The sequence below is a fragment of the Cydia amplana genome, chromosome 16, assembly GCF_948474715.1.
Source record: "Cydia amplana chromosome 16, ilCydAmpl1.1, whole genome shotgun sequence".
Classification (NCBI taxonomy): Eukaryota; Metazoa; Arthropoda; class Insecta; order Lepidoptera; family Tortricidae; genus Cydia; species Cydia amplana.
In genome coordinates, this window is record NC_086084.1 from 10,349,817 (window position 1) to 10,373,032 (window position 23,216).

The window sequence follows — 23,216 nt, forward strand, 5'->3', positions numbered from 1 at the left end:
ACAGACGAACAAGTATTTGCGCTCTCCGCTCACACTAAATTGTACAGTCAGCAGCAGAAGTTGCTAAGCGGGCGAGGTGTTCAAAATTACCTTGACACGCTCTTATTCTCTTAACAATAAAGTCGCGTCAAGATCATTTTGAACACCTGGCCCGCATAGCAACTTCTGCTGCTGACTGTATTATACATTTGTAATACTTTGTAAGTTTGTATGATAAGGATCCTGTCCGAATGTTTAAATCGTCATCTTTTTGCATTTCTCGTCTCTGTTTAACACAACCGAGGTTTGAATCCACGATTTTTGACTACCACACACACACACACGTGTGAATGTTAATGTTTCATGCAGAGATGTGAAAGCGGCTTACTGCTAATCCATTTTTTCGAATCCTTTAACCGATTTATTTTTCTGGAGTATAAATAGATTTTACCATTAATCGTATCGTATCGTTGATTAATGGCTTCCATCTTCTAAATTATCGAGCAATATTGGTATTGACAAAAGTTTGCTATATAGACGAATCTTGGAGTATACAACTAAACGGAGTAGCCATTAACAGGCTTTCCCCTCTGTCGAAAATAGGCGGCCAACGGTCATACACAATGTATGGACTGACGTTTATCTGACATGGCTATTTTCACGTTACGCATACATTTGACGTTCCCCTCCCCCGCAAAAATCGGCAGACTGTTTTGTACAGAAAATTACAGACATGGCGTCTCCGTTTGATTATATCCTCCAAGAGACGAATCGATATTGAACAGGGTTATAAACACTGATTTAAACTTTCACGATTTTTACACTTTATTAAATTGTACAACGGGTTATAAAGTTCTCTAGTTGACTGGTTTTCTCCGAGTTGGACTGACTGTATAAGCAACACCAACACACGGCAAGTTTAATGGCATTAGACGGCGAACAATGATGTTTACTGTCCACTAACACGTTTCCTAACGGTGCTGCCATCTTCACTCGACTTCACAAATATATATACATTTTTCGCTTTATCGCTATGCCATAAGGTGCAACCGTGTTAACATATTTTTGAAGGGCACGGTTTGCATAACTAAAGCTATTAGAAAAGGTAAAAGCTCGGGTAATTATACTGACAGTCTCACTAGACTGCTATCATTTCAGAACATAGGGTTATCAGACACGAGTTAAACATTTCATATCCTAACCTAACTATACTCAAATCTGATTTCCTTGCTACCCTGGCGTGCCACATTACTAAGTCGCGACCAATTCAGATTTTGGCCTACATTTCTACAAGTGATATAATGTACCACTAAGGGAACCATCGGTTTTTTTTTATGTAGATTACTAACTACAAAGTATTGACATGTGCTATTACCGTAAGTTTAACTAAAAAGTTCCGGGAATAATATTTCAGTATTTCTATAATTTATTCAAAAACACTTGCATAATACTTAAACCCGAGTTTTTCCTCAAACAACTCACTTGGTATTATTTGCTGAAATATTTGCGTCGCCTCTCTAACTTCTCTAAAGCTAATATTTTCACAAAGGCGACCATATGAGCGGCTGACAAACTAGCTAGTTTTCCCGCCAAGACATAAAACTCGTGACGTCTAACCCTAACTGCATAGCACGTCCACTCAGAACAAAGGCAATTTGTGTCCGCACGGAGGCCGTACGTGCGTGGCTTTGGAGGTGTTTATTAGCCGAGCTAAACGTCGAGTGGCGTTGGTGCCCCGGGGCATTGCAATACCTTACCTAGCACGAGCAAAGACTAGCCATATAGCAAAGATAAGCTAGCCAGTATAAGAGAGCTCTCCGATAACGCAAAGTTCTCACGGATCTAGAGGCACCAAAAACAGGCGCTTGAGAGTTTAACTCGCAAGCATTGTGAATACGATGCCAGGTCACTCGCTATCGCCCCGCATATCGCTACTACACCTCACACGTGGACCCCGCTAATTGGATTAAGAATGTTAGACTCGACTAACCCATATTTGGCATAAGTAGATGCAGCATTGCTTAAAACATTGGCTCGGCTCCAATCTAAACTTTTATTATGTTTTAGTATACTGCAATGCTGCTAAACGGTCATAATTTATACAAATGTATTTGTGAGTTTGACAAAATACAACGTAAAGTGAATAACCCCGATGCGTATAAATACTCGTAAAGCATTAAAAACTTTGTTTAGAGAGCGTCTAAAGTAAACAGTGCTGGCTCGTCTCCAGAACATGCTCATCACGACATGGTTTAACGACGAATTTACTAGCTCGCGCTCGACGGGACCCGACACCAATTTACACACATTTGAAAGAAGCCAATATGCGACACAATGTATCATAATAAAATTGTGAAACGTCCGCTCTCATTGCCGCTCACGTTTCGCGGCTCACAGATTTTTACGCCGTTCCCGATTTAAACGATTGATGAAAAATAACAAATAAAATAAGCCAACGCGGAGCTCCGTCAGTTTTGATAAATATCCTTTCAGCGCTTTTCCATTATTCGGAGGGAGACAAATGTCCCGTCGACGGTTTATTCGAGTCGGCATCACGACATTCCCTCATTAAAGCGTCCCCGAGCGCGAGCGTCCCCGCTCGCCCATTCGATACGATAATCGATTTTATTGCCGATCGCTATAAAATCGGTGATAAGTCGTGTTTGTTTTTAGTTCTGACACACACTCCATGTTGCGAATCAATCATTGTATTATTTCAACATTGCTCGAGCGCGAGCGACGCAAAAGCGACTCTCGCCGTTCGGAATAAAAATCGCAATCGGCGCAATCTATTGTTTGTGGAGCGAAACGTATCTGGCTAAATAGCAAATTCTTGCCAGTAATTCTTTTTTATCATAATCTGGATTTGATTTGCGCCTAATAATTCGGCGTGGCTTATTAAAATCCTTATCGTATTTTAAATTAAGCGTAAAAGTTTAAAACAAAGAAACCGAGATAAGATTTCGTTTGGCCCAGCAGCAGCGACTGACTGCGAAAGTATTTCGAGTATGATTTATGGGTTTGGAACAGTCCCCAGATCTCCATTTATCTTTATGAGCGTCAAAGCTAACATTGTTATTAATAATATAAACTTTTACGCCTTTTAATAAAAACATAGGTATTAACATCTTCAATTAATAAACATGAGCTGATAAAGCGTAATTATTGCTCGGAGCATGACATTGTGCACATTAATCGAATAGAGTTTATTAATTATCGGCCAGCGGTCGATCTGAAATCGTTCTCGACCGTTCCATTAAATGTGCCAAATGAGCTGCCAACGCTTCGCCGTTACGTGTTGTAATTTGCAAACAAGCTATTACGGGGGGTTGCAGTCAAAAGCGCGCCAATAGAATTAAAATACTATTACGCCAATACAAAGTTGATTGAGTCTCGGCAAGGGCAAGCGGGTAGAGTACGGGCGGAGTGCGAGCATGCAGCCGCCCGCTTGTGCTCCTGTAATTTGATTTGGAGTGGCGAGGGGCGCGGGCGGGGACGGATCGATAGCGCGCGGGGGCCGCGGCGGGGCGGGGGCGGGTCGGAGAGGGCAACATAGCCGCGTGTTGTTATGGAAACCTGGTAGCTACCCTCGCGCCTCCAGATTTTGTCGGTGTCCCAGTAAACTAAACAAAGAGGACTCGTTATTTTCAGGTGTTTCTGAATTTAGAGAGCCCGATTACTGTGAAATTAAAATAAAGCTTCGTTTGAAAAGGAGCGCAGATTCTCAAATATTGTAGAGTTAATCTTAGTAGCGGGTTGTAGTTTAATTAAATAGGATTAGGAACCTATGACAATTTTTTAGGAAACTGGAGTTCATAAGGCGTATAATAATTTATAGTAGTTTATGCAACAGTGATATAATAAGGGTTCTTAAAATTCAAGGGTCGAAGTTACAAAACGAGACGTAGTCGAGTTTTGTAAAAAAAGACCCGAGAATTTTAAGAACCAATTATGAGCTGTTGCATACATTACTTTTTCTATGACAGCTGCAGCAAAAAAAAAAAAAGAGTTATTATTAAAAAAAAGAGTTATTATTTAAAAAAAATTGAGTTATTATTTAAAAAAAAAAGAGTTATTATTGTAAATGAAAACATACCTCTTTCAATCAAGATGATCGGAACTTGTATCTTTAAAAAAAATAAAGCAGTTGTATTATACTCATAAGATGACTGCTAGCAGTCATCTTATGAGCCTATAGACAAAGCATTCAAATGACATTGCTTTAGATATCACTGTCAGTCATTTAATTGACACATTTAAGTGCTGGAGTAGAAAAAAGTATTTAAACTCTTACACTAATAAACAGTTACGTGACATTTATACGACGTATGCACAAATAATGTTTTCAATTAAAAATTTCGCCATCAAATTTTACAACCAAACGAACGAACATTTTAGGGTAGCGGGTTGGCACTGTATTTCTTTATGGACATGAATAAACGAGTAACAAGCCAACGTATGATGCATTTAGGTATGTAAATGCAAGTAGATGATGGAAAACGAAATAAAACTTTATTAAAACAATACTGAATGTAATCTACATGATTCTACAGAAGTGTACACCACTGTAAAATAAATTGATGAAAACCCACGAGAAGAGAAATCGAATAAATAAGGTTGGATTGTAAACAGACGGTAGAAAAACCAATTAGGAACGCAGTAAAAAACCCTAAGGTACTTAAATACAAAATGAACAGAGATTTTGATCAAAGCACGTTGAGCGTTCTAAAATCCGAGCCATTCGGATCGCGCACGGAATGCCACAACAAACGACACCTCCGCTCAAAAAATATCCGGTTTACACCGTCAAGGGTTTCCACAAAACTGCGCAAACTGCAGCGGAAATAAGTAAAATTTAAGCTAATTAAATTAAAGATTTCAGATAAAACAAACTTTTATTTCCTGCTGGAAACTTGATCGAAATATAAACAAACTAACCAGAACTAATGTGACGTTTTACGAATGGCAAAGTTTGTGAGCGCGATCATTCTCGTTGAGTTTCGTTTTCGCTCGGACGTAACAATTGAATAGGCTCATTTAAACGGGTCGCAGATAAGATGTGCTAGCATGAAAGGGCGAGCGAGCGATGCTAATGCAGTGCACTTAACCTGGCCGCCACGCCAGCACCTTGCGGCGTCCCGCCAAACAGGTTCCACGCCGACCTTCGTGCGCTCCTCGCGCATGCTGCCCTGGTCGCGCCGATCGCCGTGTTCGATACAATCAGTCCGATAATTTATTTTTAGGCCTTCGAATTCATAAAAATGCCTTCAAAGCTCCAAAGTGGTTCTTAAATTTAATGAAAAGCTTAACAACCCATGTTTTTTCAATTGAAATTCAACGGTTCTTCAGAGGCTTAAAGAGTCCATAAATTCCATCTTTCGTTTAAGATTTTTGAATTAAAGGATTGCGTTAAAACCGGATAGACGTTAATAATAATATATTGGATATAAGATCAGTTACTAGCCGGAAAATGACAGTCAATTTGTATTGGAGGCGAGTAACTGGCGCGGGTTGTTATCGCGGGATCCGAGCTCGGATATTCGGCTCCAAATCCCGGCTGAAACTCGTGTGGCGAGTTAAAATTTATCGTTTGTATTTCCAACTTCACTTCAGCGTTTGCGGAGCACATTCTTTGAACGTAAATGGAAATGAAGGGTTATTCATTGTTTCAGATTCAATTTAAATTCAGATTTCGATAAATTGGGTGTTCCCGAATGAAACCAATTTTCTTTCCGTTGCCGTTGACAATTATAATTTGCCGCATAGGAATCATGCAGTGCGCTGATTAAATTCATCCACGCCCGTGCCCATTAAGCTTTCGAACATGGAAATGGCACGGCAATTCATGGCATGGTAATGAAAGAGGCGTCCTCTCTAAATGGTGGGGTTATCCCTGAATCGCGACAGTATAATCGCGTGAAGACTAATATAATTGGCCTTAATCAAGCGAGATAGCGTGCCCCCGCCGCTGTTGGTTCTGTTAGCAGATTGCATTTAGTAATTGCACGGATTTATTATATCGCTGTAGCGAATGATTTTCTGTAATCAATTACAAGACTACTTTACAGCCAACTGGTCCTCATACGGTATCAATTTCCTCTTTTACTTAATTAACCGATAACATCCAGGTAAGTTGTTTAACAAGTCTGATGCGGACGAAGTTCTGTAACTTCGAGCTTTTTCGTTAAATAAGACTAATTTCGTGTCTGATTCAATTTAATCAAATAAAGCCAACCGTTGTTTAAAAAGACTCATCGATAACATATTATTATCAGAAATGAAAGAACAATTCTATAAAACGGAGTTAAATAAAATACGATCTGTCAAATAAAGCATTATCGAGCTCGCGGCGCAGTTTATTAAATCGCCTGGCGGTCGGCGCGGTAATTGCTCGTTACGTCAAACACTGCGGTAATGTCACTAAGAAATTTCTCCGGGGAAATGGGAAAACAAATGAGAGAGCTCTTATCTACGCATTACCGCGAGCGTGATTTACGAGCGGCTACCAGCTCACACATGCTACCTACTCGGCCTACTCGCGGCTATGCGGTTCGGGTACTTGGGCCGAAAAAACATCTACCGAGCGGAAATTCTTTCTTGATTCAATTTGCCAGGTGTCGTGTATTTTGTGACTGTTTCTTTAAGATGTTCATGTCTTGTCTACCTATTTTAACTTGTAACGTGTGTCTGTTTTTAGGGTTCCGTAGCCAAATGGCAAAAAACGGAACCCTTATAGATTCGTCATGTCTGTCTGTCTGTCTGTCTGTCCGTCTGTCTGTCCGTCTGTCTGTCCGTCCGTATGTCACAGCCACTTTTCTCCGAAACTATAAGAACTATACTGTTGAAACTTGGTAAGTAGATGTATTCTGTGAACCGCATTAAAATTTTCACACAAAAATAGAAAAAAAACAATTAATTTTTGGGGTTCCCCATACTTCGAACTGAAACTCAAATTTTTTTTTTCATCGAACCCATACGTGTGGGGTATCTATGGATAGGTCTTCAAAAATGATATTGAGGTTCCTAATATCATTTTTTTCTAAACTGAATAGTTTGCGCGAGAGACACTTCCAAAGTGGTAAAATGTGTGTCCCCCCCCCCCCCCCCCTAACTTCTAAAATAAGAGAATGATAAAACTAAAAAAAATATATGATGTACATTACCATGTAAACTTCCACCGAAAATTGGTTTGAACGAGATCTAGCAAGTAGTTTTTTTTTTAATACGTCATAAATCGCCTAAATACGGAACCCTTCATGGGCGAGTCCGACTCGCACTTGGCCGCTTTTTTGTATATTTCTTATATTACACTTACACCGCACCGCACTTCTTATATTTATGTGCGTACTGTGTACGAGTATATGTATCTAAATAGGGAGACATGTAAGTACCTACGTGTTTGTATCTCCAACTCATCATCAACCATGCACCCTCAAAGCGCCCACTGCCGTCTGCCGGCCTTTAATATAATGTAGCAACGTGTAATGAATGAACACAAATAAAGAGTATTGCGATTTGAGATTATAATCATAAGTAAGCAAAGTGCTGACACGACCACCCGACCGAAACCGCATGCCTAACGCAAACACAAATTAACGGCGCTATTAGCAATGCTAAACTGTTTATCGAACACACAAAAAATACTCCAACGCCTACAGAACAATTATCGGCACTCAGTGTTCAAATTACTAACCAAAAATAAAACAAACGCGAAAGGGAACACCGGTCGGCTAATTAAAGCTCGTCAAACCCACAATTACGCTGTAAAGGGTATGACTATTAGCAACTTGCGTTCTGAGAAGGTGCATTGTTGTGCCCAGCAGGTAGCCTCGCCCGCAAAAAGTTGATATTGACTCATAAGTTCGAAGAATGAGAAGATAAGATTGCTGATCGCGTGAATATCAAATCTACCTCTACGCTACCGATACCGATGCTCTGAGAAACAATGTGAAAGTGATTGCATATTCGTATTCGAGCGATAGAAAGGCGGATAAATATTTCGAACTTTTCGATGTTGGCGGTAGGGGTAGGCCCGCATGGCCCTCGTGTTACCAATCCAGTTGAAAGTACCTACTGGAAAGTATAATGAAACACCAGTGAAAATAGTAATGTGTGTTTAAACAATACACGTGTATTATTTATTTATTTCAAAGTTTTACAATTCTACTTTCCTGTAACTACATAGCGTTCAGTTGTCTTGTCCATGTCAAAGTCCATTTCTATCTGTAAAACACTAATTGACCGAAGCGAAGCGAAGGTCTACGTTTTGACTCGGGCATTTTGCTTTTGTATGTCCGGATGTTCTCCTCTACAGGTTGCGACCTACTTACATTCTTAACCGATTTTCGTGAAATTTTGTGACCGAATTCTATGACTAAATAATTTTTTTTTGTCGATCCGGTTTTTAGAAATTTTTCAAAATGGCGGAGTCGTGATAGCTCCCGCCTAAACAAATAGTCGTATCGGTATCATAAGAGTTTTTTTCTTTTTGAGATATGTTTATAGATTAAATGGCCAAAAATTCAGAAAATTTGTATCGCTGGTTTTGGCGGTATTTAGATATTTAGTTTATACTTGAGAATGAGTAGCTAAATTTCGTCAGCTTTAGTAAGAACTATAATAGCGTATTTTGCAAACGTTGGTTTTTTTTGTTTGCATCGGCAGGTCCCTGGTTCCATCCCCAGTAATTGTATACTGCTACATAACTTTTTGTATTTTTTTTATACTTAAATTTCGTATGGTTGTTTTTTATTAGGGTTCCGTAGCCAAATGGCAAAAAACGGAACCCTTATAGATTCGTCATGTCTGTCTGTCTGTCCGTCTGTCCGTCTGTCCGTCTGTCCGTCTGTCTGTCCGTCCGTATGTCACAGCCACTTTTCTCCGAAACTATAAGAACTATACTGTTGAAACTTGGTAAGTAGATGTATTCTGTGAACCGCATTAAGATTTTCACACAAAAATAGAAAAAAAACAATAAATTTTTGAGGTTCCCCATACTTCGAACTGAAACTCAAAATTTTTTTTTCATCAAACCCATACGTGTGGGGTATCTATGGATAGGTCTTCAAAAATGATATAGAGGTTTCTAATATCATTTTTTTCTAAACTGAATAGTTTCCGCGAGAGACACTTCCAAAGTGGTAAAATGTGTGTCCCCCCCCCCGTAACTTCTAAAATAACAGAATGATAAAACTAAAAAAAATATATGATGTACATTACCATGTAAACTTCCACCGAAAATTGGTTTGAACGAGATCTAGTAAGTAGTTTTTTTTTTATACGTCATAAATCGCCTAAATACGGAACCCTTCATGGGCGAGTCCGACTCGCACTTGGCCGCTTTTTTTATTTTTTTATTTTGAAAAAATGAAAAATTTCGTATTTCTTATTTATCAAGCGCGGGTTAAGCGTATTCGTTTAATTTTTGTTTGTAGCTTTATGTAGTTTTTAATTTTTTGTTTATATTACATGTACTATACCTATATTTTAATAAATATTTTTGCCATACATTTATTCAGTTTTAAGCTCTGCTCGCGAGGTCTACAGCTCACAGAGCCACTAGTTTATGTATGTGTCACTGGAGATATGCGGTTGCTCATTAGTCAGTGACCACGTCAAACAGTCGTTTAATAAATTCGCTGACACCGGCCCCATTGAAAATTTGAAATGAGCCGTGGGCAGCGATCAAAATGTGCCCCATTACATTAGCATAGCGATAGCGTTTAGCCCGAGTCGAGACACCGGCACTTGCGGGCGGACAGCAAATTGCCAGTGGGCGGACTGATCCCGCGACCCTCCGATAAATATTCCATCCGCCGAGCACAACGGATTCCTTTCAATGTCGAAACACGAGCTACAATCGGCCAACAAGTGTCAAGGACCTACCGCATTTCTCTTACTTACTTGCTGATATTATATAATTTGCTGGATTAGGTACATAGTACCTACTGTCTACATCTACATGATGAGAAATGGCGAACATTAGAGACCCGATGGCCATGTCTGCTTCATTTTGATTATATCCCCCCTTCCCGCCACTTGGCCTGATAATGAAAGCGGGGAAAGGAAAAAGTCAAACGGACAAACAATAAAACACCCCTGAACCGAGGTCTTTGAATCCAAATTAAAATTAATCCATCCGGAAAACAGAAGGATATGAAAACTCCAACAAAAGGACAAAGGAAAAATTCGAAAAGAATCGGACGAGACGGAGAGCAAAAAGAAACGTTTGTGCGGAGGCGGCGCCCTCACTCGACGCTCGCAGTCGCAACGTTGAAGTACCAGGCGCGCATACCGCGCGAGGAGTGTTCAATTAAACCGCGCCGAGATCTAATCAAGAGTGTGATTTTAATAGAGTGCTGCTGACCGAGCCAGCGGCGAGTCTCGCCTTGCACTGACTGACGAGAGATAGCGGTTGGCCGAGCCTAGATACCTCCTAGTATCTATTAACAAATCATATTATTGAAATCCTTTGTCAATATCAAGTTTAATCTAATCTGATCTTGTCAAGAACCGCTAGCGTAATGCAGTTATCTAAATTAGAGGCGATAAATATCGAATGCCTTTCCAACGGTTCGTCAACGATATCGCCATTACAAACAACTCGTTTAGGCCTCGAATGGCTCGAATGAATAAAGGCGTGATTGAATAGCCTCTGGCGATCGCAATTCCACTGCTGAACAACATTCGATAGGTACAAAGGGGCAATGAGTGCGGTGTAACAATAACGGGTTCTGCGAAAGGGAGCGAAGCGAAGGTTTGTGGACAAAGAAAGTGTTCGCGGACCTCCCGCCGATGGCGGGCGACACCCGCTGGTCGCCGAAAAACTACAAATTGGGACTGCGACATGCCGGGAGTTTCCTTTAACGAACGAACTACACTTGTTTTAACTTATAAATACTGTTAGAATCCAGCCTGTACCATTAGCTATTCCTTAAATACCGTGATTAATAAGACAAATAATTCTGTAACGTAAGTAACAATGTTGCCAAGAATACCGAGAGCAAATGCCACATTTTCGATTCGGACTTTAATGTCTTTATGAAAATTCTAACTTAGTCCGACCGAAGAACATTGTTATTTAAGATTACTCGATTACATACAGTACGCTCAATACTTAGAAAATTCTGGGCTCTATTCGGATTTTGAAATAGACATCTATTAGATATCTTTTAAACATCACCAAGATACGTTAACGATATGTTTAAGATCTAACCTGTCAAATTTGGCATTTGCGCGATTCTGGAGATTCCCTTGAACGATTTTGACAGGATATGACTTAGAGATCCAATTCAGATCTAACTCTATCTAACGTAAAAGTGACATTGGTTGCCTGAATTGCGCTGCAAAAGAGAACTAGTTGATATCTAAATTCTAAACTATACCTTATCTAGAATGGATCTAGTACGTGTCGTCTCTTGTGAATATCTTGAAGTTCGAATACGGCAGTAAGTCTAGTATTCTGACACCACTAGGTATATGTTACATTACATGGATAGTCCCGAAGCAAACTCAATAACTAGTAAAAAACCTGTTGAGTAGGTAATTGTCAATATGTCATGTTACCTACTAAGTCACGTGGATGGATCAAATAGCAAGCCCAACATTTCTACTTCCCACAAAAGGTGTCACTTGAAGCCTTAAAGGACGCCAGCGTCGGGCAGGTGTACATTCTGCACTCGTAATCTATTATTTCAGACCATCGATATCAATCGCAAGTCAGAATAAACACAATATCTAATAACAAATGCAAGATGAGTCCGTTCGTCCGTTGGTCGTCCGCACACGTCATCCACAGTTAGAATTAGTAAGAAACTTATGAGTCGGAATTAGAAGGATTTCGTAATTGTTTTATTTACATCACAAGACTTTTTTGTCATCTATAAGGAATCCGTCATTTATTAAATTGCGATCAAATAAATGTAAATGATTTAAGTCGTCGCTATTTCAAGTCATCGCATAGGTATGTTTTAACCATGACTTGTTTGTAATAAACCTGAGTGTCTACAAAAGATCCAAGTTGAAAAGAACTCAAGATTGAAGATTCGACTCAGTGTCCAGTATATTAAATACGGAGTCGTAACTTAAAGGGGGACTCCAAAAACTCGAGCCAGCCAGTCTAACTTATGTGATGCTTAATTCAATTGTTTAATTAATGCACAAATTGATTTGTAGGTACGAGTAGTTTTATTGCAAATCCGAACTCTTTTCCGAATCACCAATCCGGCGATTTAACAACGACCGCGCGTCAGAGATGATCAATTCAAAATATCATTGTTATTTCGATTACATCTTATGACAGTGTCCGACGAAATCCGTTTTAAGCCTCGCCGTAATTGGATTTTGATTAATCGGGGACATCCTATCGAATGTAAATAGTCCAGCATAATTAAAGAGAGATTTGAATGCGTGATAAAGTTGATAACTGCTGCGATACTAAAAATGAGATAAGTGATTGCTAATACATGGGTGGCGTAGATAAGATAGACAGGCATGTGTTTAGAAACGAAAATTCAAGAAATCTAAATTCAATTTGATCAGTACCTCATGCTCGATTGCTCGCAATCGTATATTGATTCCTTTGTGCGAGTGAAGGCATGCAACCAAATTGTTTTAGTATTGATACCAAATGCACGTTTGAAAATAAGGGCGTGTGATGTGAATTGATATGGTCAAACGAATCCGGTTTGCTCTCGCCATGTCCAAAGCCTACTTTACTTTTGAAATACAACTTGTCCGATCAACGATTTATCATTAGGCAAACTGTAATCATTATTTAATAAGCTGCAGTGGGTTATTATGTTATTAACTCGAGTTTCTGTCTGTAAATGGTAAACCTAGGGACCGTGGAAATCGCAATGTTCAATTAAAATACTACGGTTTCCGCATGTTTACAGAAAATCTACAATTGATTGAACCTTTGGTTGAACCTATTGAGCTATACTATACTATTATTAGTCACGCGTTTTAAAACTGTGTACATACTGAGAGCAAAAAAGCTCATAATAAGGTCAGGTAAGGTGAGAGGAACACGTGTGTGTGATTGTACAGATAAATATCGCCGTAATATCTTTAGCCAGTAGTACAAAGTGCAAGGTTGAAACCACTAACCTCAATACTCAGTAGTTCTGTACCAATTAATGTGTATGCTTACTCGTGCTGCTTGTAGTTACTAGTTACTCTGCTGCCAGTATATTTCTAATTGTTAATTCATACTCTAATATTATAAATACGAAAATAATTGTATGTCTGCATGTTACCTTTTCACGGTTGCCATCATTGAGGTATATACAAGAGACGACATCTCGAACAAAATGTTTCCTCACCTCAGAGAAGTGCATGCACTTCTTTGCTTTTAGTACGTCACCGACCACTGACGAGATGCCACACATGTACAGAAAATAAAAAATTAAAAAATTAAAAAATGTCTTCGTGCGTGTTAAAAAGTTGCAACAATAGCACAAGAAAATATAATAAAAGGAATGGAATAACATTTCACCGGTAAGCAATGGAATAATTGTTGATTTACTATTATTTAGTTTTCAAAGTAAATGTTTGGTCGTAGAAAAAGTATTGTATGCAACGTTGTTTAACTGAGTCAAAAAATACTCGTGGCGTCTTTATTAACAATTTTCGTATGCATGCATGCACTTCTCTGAGGTGCGGAAACATTTTGTTCGAGATGTCGTCTCTTGTTATATACCTACCTCAATGGTTGCCATATTAACTTTTAACTTTTAATAAGATAAACAAAATTGTTTATTACACAAATAGGTAAAGACGTATCTTCCTAAACTAAACATTTTGCTTGCCAATAAGTACTTTGCGACCGGTTTAAGATGATATAGCGGTGTTTGCGAAACAAAGGACTGAATGCAGCAATATGTCGTTCCTGGCTTCAGGGAACTTGCAGCTACAGCAATAAATCTCCCATAACTGCACTCGCGGACCGAGAACTGTCCTGAAAAATAACTTGCTCGACTTTTTCTCGGTTCCTTGTTTGTCGGAATTACCTTTTTATCGGAACAAATAAATTGGCGGGTTGAAAATAAGTAGGTACATACTAAAAGGCGGTATCGTAATTTAGCGGTCTTCACATCACTACAATAACCTCTGCGACAGCACTATGACGTCTGTGATCTAGAGATCGGTTTTTGCGCGTGATCGGCGTCGCGTATTACCTAAGTCCAAAACTCTGATTATTATTGTGATTCCCTAATAAATATTGTTTAAAATGGTGCTCTGGTGTTTTTACCCTTACAGCTTCAGAAGTGCGATAGTGGATTCCCGCCTACTACGATATAATTTGTCGAAATTGACATTACGAAATTTACCGCGCGTAGTCCTTCCTTGTTTCATTGTTCTGATCGTTAATCTGATTGTAATGAGTAAATGCACCAACACCACTCATCAGTTAGGGACTTAAATATACAAAGTCCAAGATTGGTGTCAAAATCATACCTACAAGAATAGCCTACAAAACTAACCTGTGCCGGCTATTGGCTGGCGTATCGTACCTTTGCCGTGTGTTTTGTGTGTTTTGTGTTTGATTTCAGATACCTATTTCAGTTTATGTACATCAATGATCATGACTGTCAAAAATAAAACATATTGACAGTGTAATAAAGCTGCTGGCATGTATGTATTACAATATTCACAGCAGAAGATCACAAGACATAAGCTGACAGATACCATTAGGTACGATTGAATTTTGATATTGGTATGAATGAAATAAATCCTTGGGATTATAGAGTAACTCAGGTAAAAGTTAACTCAGGTAAGAAGTCTGTCGATCCAACACCTAACAGTGCTCCGGGGCCATAGTGGTAAATATTCACTGCCTCACTTATATGTTGTTTTATTTTTGTAATCTATGTGCTTTCAGATACATAACATAATGTGATTAAGTATGTCTACATGACATATTAACAAAATGCTATGATCATTTTCTAAAGTTTGTGTCGTGGTGAAATTTACATTCAAGTAAAAAGCATACAAAACAAGTTTGGTAATGTAAATTTAGCCTTGTTTGATGCTATATGTATGGTGGTATTATGCTTTCATAATTAACAATGAGTGCTATTTAATACTTTATCCTTTCAGTCAAATTAAAATAGATTTCATGGTTTCAAAAACACTGGAATATTGGATACAATGACAATGAGGAGAAATTACTTGTTGTTTCATATGTGTGTGTGTGTGATATTACACATGCTTATTGCAGCTGAAATAATGCTTTGTTGGTATGTTTTTGGTTTATGTAATTTCCAGAAATTTGACAGCAATGATTCTTGAATTGAACGACCATACCGTCCTTGAACGCACTAGAGTGACTATCGGGTCAGGCCTCTATAATGAACCCGGATGGACATGGCTAATATTTCAAAATTAATTGGTTATGGATGCCAGGTATATGTCCTAGTGCTCATAATTCATATATGGAGAAAATATGTTGATAAGTGGCTAATCTCTGATGTCATGGAAAATGAGGTATTTATTTAGAAATAAAATGTTTGTTCATGTTGTACATGTACACTAACGGTCAGTATGTGTTACATTGACTGTGTTTGGTTAGTAAAATGCGCTTTCTGAATAAGCGAAAGGTGACATTTATTTCAAGCTGGTTAGTAGTGTCTGTGACAAATGTAGTCACTCCATGTATCCGGAGCCTCCTCGGACTGAATATTTTAAAAGACAGTTCATTTCACATATAACCTCCTGCATCTTTGCAATTAACATTAAGCTGCAGACATACTGATAAATAAGGCAGTAAATCATTTGAGATGTTGAGAAAATTTCTGTCTGTACATATTATTGATTGGTTCTATGTATGAAAAATCTTATGAATGTTTATACAAATTAATTGCATACAGCTTATAGTATGTTGTGGTTGTTGTTTTGTTCATTGGGATGTTGGTTAAAGTTTGCATTGCAAATATTTTTCACAAAATGTTATGTTATAAAATGAACCAAAGACATATATTTAAACAGACTTACCAAACTAATGAAAGTTTTATTGGCATGACATCGTCAAGTGTTTGAGTTATTGACAATGATAATCATTTGTGTTCTAACAGTATGTTTCAGATGCATTTCATTATAACAAAACTTTATTACTGATGAAGTTTGATGAATTTCCAAGGTTAAAATCTTGTCAAAGAGATGGACATATTGAACAAGATATTTACTGAGCTGAGTATGACACTGGTAAAGCAGGTTGTTGCTAATGGTAAGCGAGGTAAATACTTTCAGGAGTCAATATGGATATTGACGGTCTACATGATACATGTCTTTTACATACAAGTGCGACTGGACTCTAAACGTTCCAGTCCGATAAGTGTTTTATGGGTGAATATTAAACGAAGGTAAACAGCTTGGTTAAAGCTTTCCAAATAACTATTTTAACCCATTCACTGCTAATGAACATTGACCGAAGAATATCATGTCATGAGCTACTGTTTGAAGTTATTGACGGTTTTCGTCTGAACTTGTAGTGTGTTATGGTACCGTTTGCATTAATAAACAGTACACTTTTATTACTTCTGGGTTTCATAAATCAGAAGTTATAAATAATAATATGTTTCACAAATTTTGTGGGTTCACTAAGTATGTATTTCATTGTTTTGAAAAATGCATAAATTGTGGTTTATTATGTTATGAACTCATTTATCTTACAATGTGTGCTTGCATGGCATTTAACAAAATTATTTAGTTTTGTGCAGGTATAAGTTAACCTGGATGATGATGTGTTGAGTTATCTACACATAAAATGCACATGCACAGCTGGAGAAAATCAACCATGTGTGTCTTGGGATTGGAAGCTTTATGGTTTAAGCATATGTGCCATGATTTGACTGATTGGTCATCATCAATATACACTTCATCATGGTTGAAAAATACAATTTGTGAAACCTCGATAAGGCGAACCTGGGTAAGAGAGGAACCTCGATAACATGAACTTCTGTTCAGGCTCTACTGTAGTTCAATGTTGGTATAGTAAGAGTGTTGCCTTTATTTAGGGGCACGGAAGGGGCAAGCCAAGTTGCACATGATCATTTACAATTGGTTGCATAGTAGCAACTGCTTATTATTTTATATTTCCCATGTTAAGGGCAAATGCTGTTATTTCAGGTACCGTTTTCAGATTAAGAACTGACTACGAGTATATTCTCAGATTAGGAACTGAGATATAATTTTATGAGACACTCGGATTGAGAACTGAGTGATTATTTTATTTATATTACTTACTCTCGAGTTCGGAATCGAGTTGTGATTTTGTTTTATCCCAGATTTAGAACTGGGTTACTGTTGTCATACTTATGTGTTTTGTTAACAGGTTTACCGACTAAAATAAACACATTGTGCTTGATTAATTTTATTAGACGCTCGGATTGAGAACTGAGTGATTATTTTATTTATATTACTTACTCTCGAGTTTGGAATAGAGTTGTGATTTTGTTTTATCCCAGATTTAGAACTGGGTTACTGTTGTCATACTTATGTGTTTTGTTAACAGGTTTGCCGACTAAAATAAACACATTGTGCTTGATTAATTTTATTAGACACTCGGATTGAGAACTGAGTGATTATTTTATTTATATTACTTACTCTCGAGTTTGGAATCGAGTTGTGATTTTGTTTATCCCAGATTTAGAACTGGGTTACTGTTGTCATACTTATGTGTTTTGTTAACAGGTTTGGCGACTAAAATAAACACGTTGTGCTTGATTAATTTTATTAGACACTCGGATTGAGAACTGAGTGATTATTTTATTTATATTACTTACTCTCGAGTTTGGAATCGAGTTGTGATTTTGTTTTATCCCAGATTTAGAACTGGGTTACTGTTGTCATACTTATGTGTTTTGTTAACGGGTTTGCCGACTAAAATAAACACATTGTGCTTGATTAATTTTATTAGACACTCGGATTGAGAACTGAGTGATTATTTTATTTATATTACTTACTCTCTTCAATGTCTGCTATAGAGCTTTAATTATTATGTGCTCTTTAAGAAGGGCTGTTACTTTAGTCTTGGCAAGGGATGCTATCCTTAATAGGCTACTTCCTGGCGCCGGTAATCGCAACAGAGGCTTTAATGAGCGGCCTGTTGCTTGTCACTATCCTTGAGAGGGTGGTTGTTGCTGATATTTGCAGTGTAGGCTTTAAGAAGCGGACCATTGCATGTGATATAAGACTTTCCTTAAGAGGATGGTTGTTACTGGTATTTGCAGTGTAGGCCTTAAGAGGTGGACCATTGCATGTGATATAAGACTATCCTTAAGAGGATGGTTGTTACTGGTATTTGCTGCAATGCAGGCCTTAAAAGGCGGACCGTTGCATGTGAGCTTAGATTATCCTTAATAGGCTAATTTTGTTACTGGTATATCTGCAGTGCAGGCCTTAAGAGGCGGACCATTGCATGTGATACAAGACTATCTTTAACAGGCTAGTTTGTTCCTGGTATCTGCAGTGCAGGCTTTAAGAGGCGGACCATTGCATGTGATATGATATTATCCTTAAGAGGACCATTATTTCTACTACCGATGCATGTTTTATCTATATCGTATCGTACTATTTGTTGTTGACCTTGAGAGGTTGGCTTGAGACCTTGTTTACAAAAGGATATTTTAATGACCTTAAGACTGATGATCTCAAGGTTACCTTGAAAGGGTTGCTTGCACTTATACCTTCTAGGGATCGCTGGCGAAGTACCGGATCCAGTAGAGTTGGAGGGAGTGCCTGTTCGAAATATCCAGTTGGAGCGAGTGCGTGCACCGGGCTCCGTGACAACCTTATCGTGAAGGGCCGACTTCTACGGTCGTTGCGCCTACAAGGGCAGTGGTGTCCTAGCCTAGGCAGCTCCGCACATGCATGAGACGTGTCCCATGTTAGCCTCTCACGAGTTGTACGCATTTTTGTGCGTGCATGCGAGGGAGTCTTACATCCTACAACGGAGAAGCCAATTGTGAGTTTGTTCCAAGTCTTTGCTTTTAAAACGACACAAATAGTCATTGTTACGTTAAGCGGTCAGTATGAACGCACCGCTCAATGGAAGGTTTGGGCTAGCTGCATGGGTATACATGCTAGAAATTTATCAAAATCTAATAAATCCTTGAAAGTTATATGACGTTATTCACAAGAAAATAATTTATGTTAGATGGTGTTACAAAAAAGGGGGTGGTTTATCTACCTGCCGCTAGATGTCACGCTCATCGCAATATTTTATTATTTTGCATAATTAATTGGTATTTATATCCTCTTGGTGTCATATGCACGTGAATTAAGCCTTTTGTGTATTTCAAGCAAGTGCTGAGCAGACTTGCATATCCTAACACCTCTCATACCACGGATTATTTGGTACCTAGCCTGGTCATGCTTTCTTACATTTGGTTCAGTCGGCTTAAGCCCTTACTCCAATTCGACTGAAATAGAACTAAATATCTTGGTGTAAGTTGACAATAACGAAATAGACCGTTTCAACGGAACTCGAGTCGAATTACTCAAAAGGACCAAGGCTTGTATATCGGCTGAGCGTAAAAGGTGCTTGTTCAATTCGCAGAATATTGAACTGGTGGAGGCTACATCCACCTGGTGAAGACCCAGCTTGCTGCGACTGCGTTGGCTGTGGCAGACTTCAGTGGCTGCACTGATGACAGTGACCTGCGGGGCGCTGGTCGGGTCAGGCGATGGCCGAGCTAAAAGGCGGTATCGTAATTTAGCGGTCTTCACATCACTACAATAACCTCTGCGACAGCACTATGACGTCTGTGATCTAGAGATCGGTTTTTGCGCGTGATCGGCGTCGCGTATTACCTAAGTCCAAAACTCTGATTATTATTGTGATTCCCTAATAAATATTGTTTAAAATGGTGCTCTGGTGTTTTTACCCTTACAATACCTATCGCAAATCCTACACAACCTCAGGGAAAATATTGAAAACATAAATTATTCTTTTCGTATACTTAATTTTAATCAGTTTTGTAAATGATATCAACAATATACCTATTTTAAGCCATAGATACCTACAAAATATAGTAGGTATTAGGTATTTTAAGCGGTTTAACTCACGTGTTTTTAATAGTCACTCGCGCGACATGTTCGGAGAGCTTATCTAGAGACTAAAGTGTAGGATAGTATGACTCACGACTTTAAATTCAATTAGGTATGTTGTTTGTTTTGTATAGGTACTTATTTTTTCCGTATATCTACTTATTTTTTTTCATATGCATGGTTAAAAAGTGCTCGGCCAGTATTTTACACAATGTTTCCATTTTCTTTTAATCTTTAAACGTAAGACCAGACGGCACTGATGGTGATGGCCTCTATCAAAGTGCTTTTGCAACGGCGTTCCGATCGCTTCAATGAATATTGACTTAGCGATATTTTATTTTTATTACAAGCGGACGGCGGTACCTTTGCGCATCTGCTTTTAACTAGCTGGACCTTTGTCCTTTGTTTACTTGGCCGTTTTGTTGCGTCCCTCAAAAAGGTGTCTACTTATCACACGGAGGGCCCTTAAGCTCGACAACATTTAGGGCTCTCGAAGCCCTTCAACCAAATCCTTTGTGGAATCGGCGCTCGAATGTTCCGCGGAGATTTTATACGCGTCAAGTACTTTGGGCTGCATATAAATTAGATTGCTAGCAGTTAGGAAACACTTCTGCCGTTCCTTGTGTCTCGTTTTGTCGCCCCATGATGTCCTCTAGCGTTCAACTCGTTGGCTTTTGTGACGTGAATTTAAAGGGTGATATAGAAATAATTATTCGAACGCTTGTTTCATCTAAAGCACCGTTTATAATTATTATACGCAGTGTGTAACAAAAACGCAACGCATACGGCATACCTACGACTCGTCACCGGCACCGCGTATACGTAGCGTATTATGCTTGAGTCAAGTTCCGGTGATATCGGTCCTTTATTAGGTAGGTAAAATTTTTCCTTCCTTGATATAGTTTTGGCGGCCATTGACGATCAATTTAGATAAGGTTTTTGGTCTTTGCATGTTTTATGTATTACTGTAGTATAGATGCTAAATGCTAATCTAACTTTTTGAAGAAAAAAATACTTTTGGGTTTTACTGGTGTTACGGCTGTCTTGCTAGGAATATTACTATTTAGACTTTCTACCACATTGGTACCAGGCAGAAAGAGATCACACACCTTAAGTACCTAGCGGTAGTAACATATAAAACTGTCATTCAATAGAACTTGCTAACTACTATTGAATGACACTAGGTAACTTGATTGAGATTACGTAGGTCTACGTAGATACATATATGCAAACATAACTATCTATTTTTTTAGATTACAAGTAAACTACCTACATACCTAATATTATGTATGTTTTACTCTGGTTTCCTGGTTTTCTTTAATGACAATAATTATGTATTTCGGTTTATAGTGTCGATAAGTTATAACTTATAGTAGTGTGGCTGTCGGTTGATGGCACTTGATTGGTTTCTTTCCTTGCGTGGGTAGGTAGGTAATTTGGTAGGTAACACCAACAGATTGATAAGTACTTATAGTCTGTTCGGAAAGAGCGAGTCGTGGAATGTATTGGGCCCCAACGCCATACATTCCACGACTCTTTTCTTTACGCACAGACACTTAAGTATTAGATTAGATGAGTCAATAATTACCTAAGTATAAACAAATCGTTCACCCACGGTTCACATCTAAACTAGATGGCGCTGTACGGCAAAATTTGTTTTGTGTTAACTTAATTTGTCAAACGTCTTCTTTTGACAACCAGCAACCTTGTACTGTACGTACAGGCACTGTTAGCTGGCAAATTTGAGGAAGGTCTTTATGCATAATCCATCTTATACCTACAATCGACGAGCTTTTGGTAAGACTTTTAGGTACTGTCTTTATTCCTTGGTAAATGTTTACTGTCAACTTTCGTGGGGTTCGAGCGCCTATTTCACCAATTGATCAACCTGACACTGTAGGTCGTTAGGCAACGATGATACAATAGCATCAACTTGTTGGGCCAACAATGACGTATTTTGTAGCAGCAGCACTTTCAGTAAATTGCGACAATTGTCAGCGTAGTGAGTGGTGACGAAAAATTCACCAGTTAGCTCAATCAAATTGATTCCACAATTCTTTTTTTGCCCGTAATGTAGGTAGATAAAAGGTAGGCACAGTAAGCTGCAAAATTAAGTGACCTCCCCCCCTGCGTAGAAATTTGTTTGCAGTGGGGTCACTAAACTTACTATTTACATAAGCCGGTAGGTATTAAGTACTTATCCCATTTGAATTTTAGTTATAGAAACACGAGTTGTTCTTACTGATAAATAAGCAGTCCGTGCGTATAATATTCTATCCCAAGAAATAAAACATCAGCAAGTCATACAAGTTAAGATGAAGTTAAGTATGTATTCGGTGGAGTCCTGAGGCCGGCGTTATCGGCTCCCTCGCCTAAATGGGAAGGCAAACAGGCAGTTGTTGACACGGCGCGATTCGGTCGCTTTATAAATATTTCGAGCGCGCGGGCAGCGGCGGCGTCGGCCTGCCATTATCCCATTAGGGAAGGGCATTACTCACTTAGAATGTGAAGCTATGAGCCGGCCGCACGTAGGTGCGCGGGGCAACACGGACCACACTACACTTGACTTCGCACTGACATGACAACCCGCGCGCTAAGCCGATCATCACAACACTTCACTCACCTTTTCCGTCTTCCGTGTCACCACAACAATCCTTTCTGTCCTTCGATAACTGATCGATACGCACCCTGAACACCGTAAATTACTTTTAATCACTATTCAGCACATAAACTAACACGGCCGACCTGTTCCACAACAGCAGTCGATTCATTCCACACACACACGTAGTAGTTCATGCGGCCGATGCCGCTCCGATCGAATCCTTAGGTGACTTTATAAACAAATAACGAAATAAGGGGTGATTTCACAGTAGAAACACTGGTTTAGCGTAAAAGCGTAATGCACGTCAGCGCCGCGTCGAGTCGACGGACGACCGCGGAACTTGGCGACGAGCAACGCTACGTGTCTCTCCCTGTGTGCGTTCGAGGCGAGAGCGAGACGCAGGGATACGCATTGCAGCGCGTGCGAGCGGAACGCGAGACTTTACGTGCCGGCACAAAAGTGTATTGTGAGAGCGCGTAGAGTACGGCCGGCGGCGTCTGTCGCGGATTGATCCATCGAGTGAATAGATAATGATTGTGGCATTTGTTGCGGCATCAGCACAGTCGGCCGCCCATTCATTACA

General features: G+C 39.1%; 1 protein-coding gene across 2 annotated transcripts in view; it reads right to left on the reverse strand.

Annotated features, from left to right (window-relative positions):
* LOC134654952 (zinc finger protein 608-like) overlaps positions 1-22,962 on the reverse strand; it is a 152,059-nt gene extending 129,097 nt beyond the window's left edge. The window contains exon 1 of one of the 2 annotated variants that reach the window (XM_063510384.1): positions 22,655-22,962. The gene's annotated coding sequence lies outside the window, so the exon portion shown is untranslated. Of the gene's footprint in view, positions 1-22,645 lie in introns of both variants that reach the window. The other variant, XM_063510382.1, reaches the window with a different exon arrangement.
* Positions 22,963-23,216: the final 254 nt, after the last annotated feature.